General features: G+C 44.6%; 1 non-coding gene across 1 annotated transcript; it reads left to right on the forward strand.

The window, feature by feature from the left end:
* The first annotated feature begins 596 nt into the window (after positions 1-596).
* On the forward strand, positions 597-678 carry trnas-cga. The gene has a single exon. It is a non-coding gene; the product is annotated as a tRNA-Ser (tRNA).
* The last annotated feature ends 12,413 nt before the right edge of the window (positions 679-13,091 follow it).

A 13,091-nucleotide genomic window follows, 5' to 3' on the forward strand; every position in this document is an offset into this window, starting at 1 on the left:
TTGTTTTTGTGACCCTGAAAACTTGACATTCTTAATTCTGATCATGAGAAATTACTCTGCCGAGTGGAGATGGAGGAAACTGAGATCTTCAGTTCATGAAGAAACCTTCCAGTCTGATTTAGTGAAGAGCCAAAATAACAGGAGACACTCCAGCTTTACGAGACGTTTGTGAAAGAAAGGAGATTAATCCCAGATCCAACACATGCAGGAGGACACTGTGGAGTCTCACAGGAACAGATTCAGAAGGCGTGCAGATCATCGAAACTCTATAATCTATTGAAAACAGTGCAATAACAAGAAATCAAAATGTTGAACCTGACCTTTTCTTTGTTTTATGAAAGTACAAACTCATTTGAAATTGTTCTGGATTATCACTGAGTCTCCATTTTTCACCCCTGCTGCTGTGGCTCTGCTAGCTAAAAGAGCTAAACGTCTGTGAACAGGATTTAATGTTTATGTCAGTGTGTGAATGCTTCACTGCTCTGTGAGGACTACAGAGTTAAACTGTGTGCATATCTACTTACAGACATTTATTGGGACACTGCAGCTCACATCACGATACCACGGCTGTGATAGTAACATTATATTGGTGTGAAGTCACGGTGGCTGAGAGGTTAAGGCGTTGGACTCGAAATCCAATGGGGTTTCCCTGCACAGGTTTGATTCCTGTTTGTGACACAAGATGATCTTAAGTTAGTCATCTTTCATTTCACTACAAGGCTGCTACTCTACAACCCTGCACCTTCGGTCATCCTGGGTCATTATCTGGGATTCACAACCATAAATGTTTGAATCGCTCTCAGTGTGTTTGTCAGACTGTATGAAAACCTGCTGCAATGTTATTTGTGCAACTGTTGTTCCCTGTAAAGGGGTATATAAAAAAATCAAACTCAGACACAAAGCTTCCTCCCTGGCATCTTCACCAGGAAATTTAATATCTTTACACAATTATTCACAATCACATATGCTAACACTGCCCCCTTGTGGTATCATGGAAGCGCATATTAAACCAAACTAAATTAGCCTGAAACACTTTAATTAAAAGTCACTTTCCCTCACAGTAAATAGCTGCTAACAACAGTTACAAGATAATTAAAACAAAATACAACAATTAAGAAATGATACCTCAAAACAAAAGAACATAAAATACTTATATATTACCTGTAAAGGGGTGTAGAAGAAAATCAAACTCCGACACGATGCTTCCTCTCTGGCAGCTTCAGCGGGAATGAAGCATCGTCGTCGGGAGCTCTCACTTCTGGTCATGACAGGCATGACTAATCAATCATGAGCATCTCTCTCAGAGCCTCAACATGTAGATCACAGATAAAGAACTTCATTTATAACATTGAAGAGTTTTTAACCTGTTTTTTAAGTATTTTACCTTTTCCTAAAGGACTATTTCTACACATAACTTTGAAACTTTTTAACAATTTTTTACCTTCATGAATTTTACTGTTATGACAATTAATAATTAATTTCACCTCTTTGTCACAAACTGTTTTTAATGTCCATGAACGTATTTATTTCTGATGTTGTTTTTAACGAAGAATCTATTTATCACACACTAACTTTACATTACTATCAATTAATAAGATGGAATCATATATATATATGTTCCTGCAGAGCTCTGGAGATTTAGGACCCATAGATGCAGAGGAGGCATAGAGCTACGAAGAGGAGAGCTGGTCTAAGAAGACGGAGGTTCATGGAGAGGAGATAGAAGCCGTGTCTCTCCTCTCTCATCACGGGCAACGTGACATCTCTGGATAATAAGATAGACGAGCTAACAGGACTAGCCAGGAGTCAGACAGAGTTTCAGGAATGTAGCATGGTGTGCTTCACGGAAACGTGGCTGCATCAGGATTTTCCCGACACAACGTCTCCATTGACGGCTTCCAGACTGTCCGGGCAGACCGGGATAACAGGGAGAGCGCTGTGGGCCTCCAACCATATTATTTTCACAGGGAGATCTCACATGTCATACTGGTAGCTGTTTACATCCCCCCTCTGCCAACCAGACTACAGCGCCCAACATTCTCAACGCTGCCATAGCCAGACTCCAGACAGACCACCAGAGTGCCCTCTTCCTGATCTCCAGACAGACCACCAGAGTGCCCTCTTCCTGATCTCCAGACAGACCACCAGAGTGCCTTCTTCCTGATATCCAGAGAGACCACCAGAGAGCCCTCTTCCTGATCTCCAGACAGACCACCAGAGAGCCCTCTTCCTGATATCCAGACAGACCAACAGAGTGCCCTCTTCCTCATCTCCAGACAGACCACCAGAGTGCCCTCTTCCTGATCTCAAGACAGACCACCAGAGTGCCCTCTTCCTCATCTCCAGACAGACCACCAGAGTGCCCTCTTCCTCATCTCCAGACAGACCACCAGAGTGCCCTCTTCCTGATCTCCAGACAGACCACCAGAGTGCTCTCTTCCTGATCTCCAGACAGACCACCAGAGTGCCCTCTACCTGTTCTCCAGACAGACCACCAGAGTGCCCTCTACTTGTTCTCCAGACAGACCACCAGAGTGCCCTCTTCCTGATCTCCAGACAGACCACCAGAGTGCTCTCTTCCTGTTCTCCAGACAGACCACCAGAGTGCCCTCTTCCTGATATCCAGACAGACCACCAGAGAGCCCTCTTCCTGATCTCCAGACAGACCACCAGAGTGCCCTCTTCCTGAGCTCCAGACAGACCACCAGAGTGCCCTCTACCTGTTCTCCAGACAGACCACCAGAGTGCCCTCTTCCTGATCTCCAGACAGACCACCAGAGTGCTCTCTTCCTGTTCTCCAGACAGACCACCAGAGTGCCCTCTTCCTGATTTCAAGACAGACCACCAGAGTGCCCTCTTCCTGATCTCCAGACAGACCACCAGAGAGCCCTCTTCCTGATCTCCAGACAGACCACCAGAGTGCCCTCTTCCTGATCTCCAGACAGACCACCAGAGTGCCCTCTTCCTGATCTCCAGACAGACCACCAGAGTGCCCTCTTCCTGATCTCCAGACAGACCACCAGAGTGCCCTCTTCCTACTCTCCAGACAGACCACCAGAGTGCCCTCTACCTGTTCTCCAGACAGACCACCAGAGTGCCCTCTTCCTGATCTCCAGACAGACCACCAGAGTGCCCTCTTCCTGATCTCCAGACAGACCACCAGAGTGCCCTCTTCCTACTCTCCAGACAGACCACCAGAGTGCCCTCTTCCTACTCTCCAGACAGACCACCAGAGAGCCCTCTTCCTGATCTCCAGACAGACCACCAGAGTGCCCTCTTCCTGATCTCCAGACAGACCACCAGAGTGCCCTCTTCCTGATCTCCAGACAGCCCACCAGAGTGCCCTCTTCCTGATCTCCAGACAGCCCACCAGAGTGCCCTCTTCCTACTCTCCAGACAGACCACCAGAGTGCCCTCTTCCTACTCTCCAGACAGACCACCAGAGTGCCCTCTTCCTGATCTCCAGGGACTTCAACCATGTATTTATTTTATACAGAGCTTATTCTGTCTTCTGTTCATACATTTATTATTATTATTATTTCCATTGGATTTGTATTTATATCTTATTAATTACTTCTTCTATTAATATTATTTGATATTCTTAATTATTGTGTTAAGGAGCAACTGTAATGACTGAATTTCCCTCCAGGATAAATTAAGTATTTCTGATTCTGATATCTATATGTATATATAGATATATGTACACTTATAGAGTATATATCTGTTATATTTACTATATTTAATTTGATTTAATATTCACCTTTCTTCTTCTTCTTCTTCTTCTTCTTATTATTATTATTATTATTATTATTAATATTATTATTATTATTATTATTATTTTATGATATATTCACTTTTATCATTATCATAATTATGAATCTTTTAATTTATTTTGAACTATATAAGTACAGTGTTGTATTCTCCTATCCTGTGTTGTGAGCTGCTGGAACAAACATATTTCCCCAGATAGAGGATCAATAAAGTTTATCTAACCTACGTCTGCACACCTTCTGTAAGCTAACTAACTAATAAATCAGAGGTTAAAAAGTTTAGTCGTTTTATGTTTTTTTGTGTTTTTTTTTAAGTTTTTATGTTACAGTTCATAATCTGACGGAGCTACAGATCAACACATGACCTCATCACACTGCATCCTGATCAAAGAAGAACTAAGAGAAGGAGAAGATCTCTGTTCATTCGTATACTTCAATGAGACACATCTTTAGCACAGAGGGTGACGGTGCTCATGGGATATGTAGTCTTCATCCCAAAAAAACACTACTGACTCCATCCAGAGGGGGTGCCAGAATCCTGAACATGAAAACTCATCTCAGTGACTTTAACTAGTTTTACCAGAACAAAGTAAAAGATTAAACTTTCATAAAAAAGAAAAATTTAAAATCTCTTGACATTAATCGTCATGGCTCAGTGATCTGTTCCTCCCTCATTACTGAAGAGTCTGTGTCTGTGTTGGATCCTCGTTCTTACACTCATCATGAGGAGGAGAACTAATAATCCAGAGTCCTGTGAATACAGAAACAGAGATTTGTTTATCTCCTCCTGACGGGCTGTTTGGGAGCGATGTCCTGCTTTTCCTCCTGCTTTCTTTGTTCTATTGTTTGCCTGCGTGTTTATCAGATTGCATTGTGGGACGGGTGACGGGTAGACAGAGATAAATGGGGTGTTTTGATCGCTGTTTGTGGTGCTAATGTGTTTTAGTCACTCAAATAGTCTCTGTGGAAATGGAGTTAATGAGCACTCTTGTGTATAGGAGGTGGATTAAAGTTATTATGCCGTGTTGGGATGAATAATGCGTGTTTGTTGGAGGCTGCCGTGCTCTTAAACATATCCCCCCTCGCTCCCAGGACGCCGGTGAGTGTTCCTGTGCTTCTGCCTTTGTTGTGAGGGTGAACGCTGCGGCTTGAACACGACTGAAATAACAACTGCAAAAAGCCTGCATTAAGTTTGGAGCACCAATTATCATCCTCGCCATCTGGATGAGTGGGACATGAAACGGCTCACAGTCACCCAGAATAGCCCTGAAAATATCAGGTGATTTGCAGTGTTCATGTCCCATTTCTTGGTATTGGACCCCTGTTAGAAGTTTTGAACCGGTACGGTCCATTATCCCGCGGCCAAAGCGTCATTATACTCTTTAGATGTGAGAGCTCAGCGATTTCACAAATTCCTCCCGCTCTGATGAGGAGAAATGTTCCCTCTGATCAGTCACCTCCGAGCAAGGTTTGGATGTTCCATAAATCTGCAGCAGCCTCATAGTGTATCTCACCGACCCTGCCTCTTTGGTTTGCTTAATGAGCTCGCTTCATCATACACATCGCTACGTCTGCCGCTCTAATGATGCCAAGGTTGATCAATTATCACACGTTTTAAGATGGTTCTGACTCACAGAGGCAGAAACACAGAGAGGACTGTGTGATGATCTGTCAGCTGTGACAGAGACACAGCAGCACTGCAGATGCTGATATATTTCACCAAAAGCTATTCTTTGAGGCAGTCAGGTTCAACTTTAAGGCAGAGTTAGCATTAAAGTTTACTAAAGACCTGTGATCTCTTGTTACATGCTTTGGATCTAAACAGCTGAGAGGAACCAAAGGGCTGCTCCGTCCAGCAGACAACCACGAAACAAGAAGTAAGAATAATCAATCAATCAATCAATCAATCAATCAATCAATCAATCAATCAATCAATCAATCAATCAATCAATCAATCAATCAATCAATCAATCAATCTTTATTTGTATTGTGCCAAATAACAACAAACGTTATCTCAACACTCTTTTACAAACAGAGCAGGTCTAGACCACTCTATGTCAAATTATGAACAGAGACCCAACACCAAGACAGGATAAGACTCAGTCTGACCCCACCTTAATCCACCATGAGCATTGCACCTCACAGTATTTAACTAGTTACAGCAGAGTGGACAAACTTCCTTTAACAGGCAGAAACCTCGAGCAGAACCAGACTCATGTTAGACAGACATCTGCCTCGACCCAGTTGGGTCTGGAAAGAGGGATAGAGGAGAATAAGAGAGAGAGGGAGCGGTGGTAGTGATGAGACGAGTAGTAGTAGCTGTTGCCGCTGGAGTCCAGCACGTCCGTATCAGCTGGAGTCTGGAACGTCCACAGCAGGAGGACGTCTATGGCAGCTCAGAGGAACCTACGGTACAAGGGAGCTCAGGGACTCCAGAAAGGTCTATGGTTAGTAACTTTAATGGGACAGGGAGAGTTAAAGGAAGTGATGAGGGGGTTTAGGGGAATTGGGTTAGTTAGGATCTCAGTGTGTCAGTTCCCCCGACAGTCTAAGACTATAGCAGCATAACTAAGACCTGGTCCAAGCCTGATCCAGCTCTAACTATAAGCTTTATCAAAAAGGAAAGTTTGAAGCCTACTCTTAAAAGTAGAGAGGGTGTCTGCCTCCAAACCCTGACTGGTAGATTATTCCAAAAGAGAGGGGCCTGATAACTGAAGGTTCTACCTCTCATACTACTTTTAGAGACTAGCTGAGTTACCTGACCTTGAGTCTGAGTCCCGAGTCCTCAGTGTTTAAGTCCGTGTTGAGTCTACAGTCCAGCTCAAGCAGTCTACTGGAGTCATTTCAACACTTTCTGCTCATGTTGCTAATATAGAACCTCAGATATATTCAGAACAGATGAATAAATATGAAGGAATGACTCAAAACTTAGATAAAAGTGAACTTTCCTTTAAAGAGTTAAACTTCAGGGTGGCAGTCAGCACTGGATTATTTACCAGGTTTGAAACAGATTAAAGAAAGCAGCAGTCTGTCCAGAGGAGCTCTGAGAGGTCGACTTTCTTCACCGTAACAGGAGGGGGTGACCGAGCTGCAGGGTGATCGAGTGTGAAGGGAACACTTCTATTCCAAAGTCTGTGTGTGTGTGAGTGTGTGTGTGTGTGAGTGAGCAGAGCGTGATGCAGGGAGTTAGTCTCTGTCCCGGCCCAGCAGCAGGGAGTCAAAGGAAGAGGAGGAGCTGCAGGGTGGATCCAGGCAGCCCTGTAGAGAGCAGCCTCTTCACCATCTATCAGCCCCCGGTGGCAGCTCTCCTGTGGGGTGGAAACCGAGCCAAAGCTTCCTCACCGCCTGCAGGACCACCAGCATCTCCAGCTACAAGGAATCAGACAGGCTGAAGAGAGGAACAAGGAGGATTTGTCTCTTTATTCACTGAAAACAAAGTGAAGCAGCCGAATGAACACTCTGAGTCTCAGTGGGTTAAAGAGAAAGAAGTCCAGGCCTAACTGCAAATTGGCTTTGGCTTCTCAATTGTCTGGACGATGCAGCTAACGTTTACACATCTGTTATATCCCCCTGCTAAAACAGATTTCACTTTATTTACCGTGATGGTTAAAAACGGAGAGAAGAAGCCGTTTCTGAGCCAGATTATGGCCATAAATCTGAGGAGTGGACTGTGTTTGCAATCCAAAAGATGGATTTATGTGGATGAGTGAGGCTTTATTCTGTCTGCAGGGAATCACCCTCGTCAATCACTTTGCACACACTCATTTTGGAATGGGGCGGAAATATCAATACACTGCAGACGGGTAACACGGCGCTGATGAGTCAGCAGAACGTAAAGTGAATCAAGAGGAGGAGGAGAAGAAAAACTGAGGAGAGAGAGAGCAGATGAAAGAGAAGATTTAAAAAGTGAAGATTGTGACAGATTATCAGTGCATGTTGCTTTGAGTCCTACAAACACACATGAGCTCCAGATGTCCAGATAAGAACTGACGCACTGACACACTTGGATCCTTTGACACCCCCACCCCCCCAACTCCCTCATCACTTACTTTAACTCTCCCTGTCCTATTAAAGTTACTAACCATAGACCTTTCTGGAGTCCCTGAGCTCCCTTGTCTCGTAGGTTCCTCTGAGCTGCTATAGACGTCCTCCTGCTGTGGACGTTCCAGACTCCAGCTGATACGGACGTGCTGGACTCCGGTCCCTCTCTGATCTGTCACAGCACCTGGTCTGATAGGTTTCCTTTCTAGTCAATGTGTTAACTTCCACTGGATCCACTCCGTTGTATTCCGGTTGTGTCTCTGATCCGGCAGGTCGGAGTCCTCCGGATCAGATACAAAAGACTTCTATTTTTGCCGGATGCCGGAGCACGACGCATCAATCTCAACAGAGCAGATGGAGCGGGACAGGAAGTCAGGTTTCACCAAAACAAAATGAAAACATCCGGTTAATTTTCAGAATAAAAGACTCTGTGTTATCACCAGATCGTATTTCACTTAACTACAACAACAACATGGCAACAGCTACTACTACTCGTCTCATCACTATCACTGCTCCCTCTCTCTCTTATTCTCTTCTATCCCTCTTTCCAGACCCAACTTGGTCTCAGCAGATGTCTGTCTAACATGAGTCTGGTCCTGCTCGAGGTTTCTGCCTGTTAAAGGAAGTTTGTCCTCTCCACTGTAACTAGCTAAATACTGTGAGGTGCAATGCTCATGGTGGATTAAGGTGGGGTCAGACTGAGTCTTACCCTGTCTTGGTGTTGGGTCTCTGTTCATAATTTGACATAGAGTGGTCTAGACCTGCTCTGTTTGTAAAAGAGTCTTGAGGTAATGTTTGTTGTGATTTGGAGCTATACAAATAAAGATTGATTAATAATTAGTACTGAGCAGAGGTAAACAAACCAGTTGCTTGTTATCTTGCCTCATGCACACTAAATAAAAACAAACAGTCTCTATGTGCAGACTTGTACACGTTGATAGTGACACCATGTGCCCTCAAACCTTCGTCTCTGCTGTCCACACGAACACACAGTCTTAAAAACTCCACCTTTAAAGGTGTTTTCCAAAACCTCAGTTCCAGTGACCTGAAACTCTGATGGCATGTGGACGTGAGGATAAGACAAACAGGAAACACTACATTTACAATAAATGTCCATATACGTGTTATGAAGTCATCTGTAACAGCAGTCACTCAGAGAATAAAGCTTAACATATTTTAAAGCCCTTCTTCAGCTCTGAGGGTATGATGAGGTTTGTGTGACAGACAGAATGGAAGATGTGTCTGTGTGTGTGTGTGTTATCTGAAGCTATAAAGTGTGAGTGAGAACAGTCCAGATATTTACTGAGATGAAATGAGGCCATCTTCGGGCGCAGGTCCCGTAAAGTGAGAGAGAAAACATCCCCACGGGCCTTTTATTTCATTTAGAGGACTTTATGTCCAGATGTAACCAGATCACAGCAGTCTGCCTCTCCTCGCTCTATGAAACCTCCCGTTCTCTCCTCTGCCATGTGTGTGTGTGTGTGTGTGTGTGTGTGTGTTAATAACTCAGTACTGTACAACCTTAATAAGGAGCAGGATTGCAACCAGCTGATATCCATGGTCTGTTACTCTGAAAGGTCAAAGCAGGTCTACCGAGGTCAGACTCAATCAATCAATCAATCAATCTTTATTTGTATAGCGCCAAATAAAAAACAAATTTTATCTCAAGAGACTTTTACAAACAGACCCAACACCAAGACAGGATAAGACTCAGTCTGACCCCACCTTAATCCACCATGAGCATTGCACCTCACAGTATTTAGCTAGTTACAGTGGAGAGGACAAACTTCCTTTAACAGGCAGAAACGTCGAGCAGAACCAGGCTCATGTTAGACACACATCTGCCTCGACTGAGTTGGGTCTGGAAAGAGGGATAGAGGAGAATAAGAGAGAGAGGGAGCGGTGATAGTGATGAGACGAGTAGTAGTAGCTGTTGCCGCTGGAGTCCAGCACGTCCATATCAGCTGGAGTCTGGAACGTCCACAGCAGGAGGACGTCTACGGCATGGTGGATTAAGGTGGGGTCAGACTGAGTCTTATCCTGTCTTGGTGTTGGGTCTCTGTTCATAATTTGACATAGAGTGGTCTAGACCTGCTCTGTTTGTAAAAGTGTCTTGAGATACTGATATTGTGATTTGGTGCTATACAAATAAAGATTGATTGATGGTTGTTGAGCTACAGATGGGCAGGCCTTCCTGGCCAATGAGACAGGGACGCTGTGGTCTTGATTTGCTCGGGCAGACATCTGTGTGGGAGGCGAAAGAGAAAAGCAACACTGTTGTCAGAAGCCGTCAAAAGATTTTGAGAAGTTCCCTCCTTTTCCGTTGCGTTACTAAGTTTGGGCTTTTGTCGTGTTAGATCTGTTACCACAAATGAACTGTCATCTGAAACTCTCAGGGGTCATCAGAAGGAAGCAGCGTGAGCTGGTCCCGGGAGCCATGCATGGTAGCCGGGGAGGGAAGCTGCTACAGGTAAGGTCCGCTCTTCATTTGCCTTTGCTCGACAGCCCCGTTTTCTTCAAATCCAATCCAATCCATCTTATTTCTATAGCACATTTTTAAAATAATGAGGTTACCAAAGTTCTGCACAACAAATACAAACTGTAGAAATAAATAATATTCAAACAGACCAACACAAACTCTCGTGCTGTATTAAAAGCCAGGGAGTAAAAGTGAGTTTTAAGACGTGATTTAAAAGGATCCAGGGTGGGGGCCATTTTGACTTGGGTGGTTAGCTCATTCCACAGTTTAGGAGCTACCACTGAAGAAGCTCAGTCTCCCCTCGTCTTTTGTCGGCTTTTTGCACGACGAGGCACATCTGATCAGCAGACCTCAGTGCTCTGGAGGGCAAAGAGGTGTATGAGGTTAGAGACGTACTGAGGTGCCAGACCATGTAGTGACTTAAAAACAGACATTAAAATCTTAAAATGAATTCTAAAATGGACAGGGAGCAAGTGGAGGGAGGAGAGAACAGGGCTGATATGTTCATGCTTCGTAATGGCACGTGCAGCAAATGCAGTCTTGTTGCCGTGACAGCTATGGTTAGATTTATGGTTATAGTTTTTTCTTGATTAATCAGACAGCAGGAGAGAGACAAGACGAATGTGGAGAGACAGAGGGGGGGGTAAGACATGCAGATCTCCTCAGGCAGGTTGTTCCACAGTCGACAAGACTTGAAGGAAAAAGCAGGTTCCTGAGGATCTCAGGCTGCTCTTAAAAAGTCAACAGCTCTGATATGTAACTAAAGGTGCATTTCCACCAAGAGTTTCGGGGTCTTTTAGCCCCCAGAACTACTTTCCCCTGAACTAAAAGGTTCCTGTTCCCCCATTGTTGTCTGTGTTTCGACTGTGGGCTGAAGTCCCGGGTAGATTGTGTAAATCAGGCCAGTGACGTATGGAGGAAATAAAAAGTAAATGCACTACACCACCAGACCAGTAGAGGGCAGTAAAACAAAGAGGAATGGCATTCATCACAGATGACACCATAGAAGCAGACGGACAGGCAGGTATCATTATGAGCAACACAACAGTTAGCCTGTTAGCATGAAAAGACTCAGCTGGCGCTGTTTAAGATGGTGCTATATTTCATCACAGATGGATTCACTGAATCAAATCAATAAATCAAGTGAATCACAGATGTGTGTGATGTTATTGTGGACGGCGGGCAGAATAAAAACACTGCAGTTAATCTACCAATCAGACACGTTCAGCATTGCAGGCCCTTCCCTCCAAAGTCCCTGGACCTTTGAAAAGTACTACCACCCAAGCAGGGGCTTTTTAGGGGGGAGATTATCTACCCCTGAACTAAATTTAGACCCTGGGTCCACCGGTCAAAACGCACGTAGTTCAGGGGTAAAGTCCCTGCGGTCGAAAAACGCCTTAAAAAAGTGACATTCGTTACACTTCTAGTATCCACAGCTCTTAAAGTAAAGTAAGAGCTGTGTGTTTTCAGACCGCAGCACGGAGCAGGACCTCCAGACAGCTGGAGTCATGTGACCGAGGTTTCCCCACAGTAACCAGTGAATCAAGGATTCTCCTCCTCCTCTCTTCATCCATGTTGTCTTTCTGGTCCTCTGAAAACCTCTGACCTGTTGACTCCAGGCCTGGCTCCGCTCATCATGACTTTGGTTTGTTGTTGTAGTTAAGTGAAATACGATCTGGTGATAACACAGAGTGTTTTATTCTGAAAATTAACCGGATGTTTTCATTTTGTTTTGGTGAAACCTGACTTCCTGTCCCGCTCCATCTGCTCTGTTGAGATTGATGCGTCGTGCTCCGGCATCCGTCAAAAATAGAAGTCTTGTGTATCTGATCCTGAGGACTCCGACCTGCTGGATCAGAGACACAACCGGAATACAACGGAGTGGATCCAGTGGAAGTTAACACATTGACTAGAAAGAAAACCTATCAGACCAGGTCCTGTGACAGATCAGAGAGGGACCGGACATGGATCTTGGGGAATTTGACTGTCAGTTTAAATATCTATCTGCTGCTAATGAAGGTGGTTGGTTACCTTGAGGAAGGCCGTGTCTGGGAAGAGCTTTAAATCTGAAGCTTGTTCGTGCTTCATGGGCCTGCATGTCTGCACAGCACTGGATCAGTGGTTTTTCCAGGGCTCTCTCTGCAGCAGGTTGGCCGTCATGCGCTCTCTGGCAAAGGAAAACTAAATGAGTGATGAGACATCTTATTCAGTATCAGTGAAATATTCTGTTTTTACTGGTGGAAATAACACTTTGTAATTTCTCATACTGTGCAGGAGTTTGATTTAAAGGTCAGGATGTTTAGAGATGTTCAGACTGAAACCTTTGCTCACCTCTCTCTCTCTTTAACATCAGAGGTACATTTACTGATTCTGCACAACAACAGCCTCTATCTTCTTCTCCTTCTCCCTCTTCGTCGCCTTGACTCTGGGAGGAGGAGAGGTTGATTTGGAGGCAGAGAAGGATTTGCAGAACACTCCAGGTGGTCGGCAGGTGGGTGGGAGGCCATGCAAAAAGATCAGCCCGTAAACAAGATGCCGGGGATCAGGCAGAGCGACGGCAGACGACAACAACCAGATAATAAAGCTGATTGCAGGGCAGTGATGGGTGAAGGTGGTTTTGGCTGCAGCAGGCTGACAGGACTAATGGCTGTGATTTGAGTTTGATGAGTACTGCTATTATCAGGGTTTATTTTAGAGTTGATGCTTTTTCGACCGCTTTCATTCTCTGGTGATTTAAAAGCTTGGCCCTCGAGGTAAACGTAAGCACACAAGGATAATCAGGAGAGACGACAGAGGCTCTG

The sequence above is a fragment of the Notolabrus celidotus genome, chromosome 8 (assembly GCF_009762535.1).
Source record: "Notolabrus celidotus isolate fNotCel1 chromosome 8, fNotCel1.pri, whole genome shotgun sequence".
NCBI lineage: Eukaryota > Metazoa > Chordata > Actinopteri > Labriformes > Labridae > Notolabrus > Notolabrus celidotus.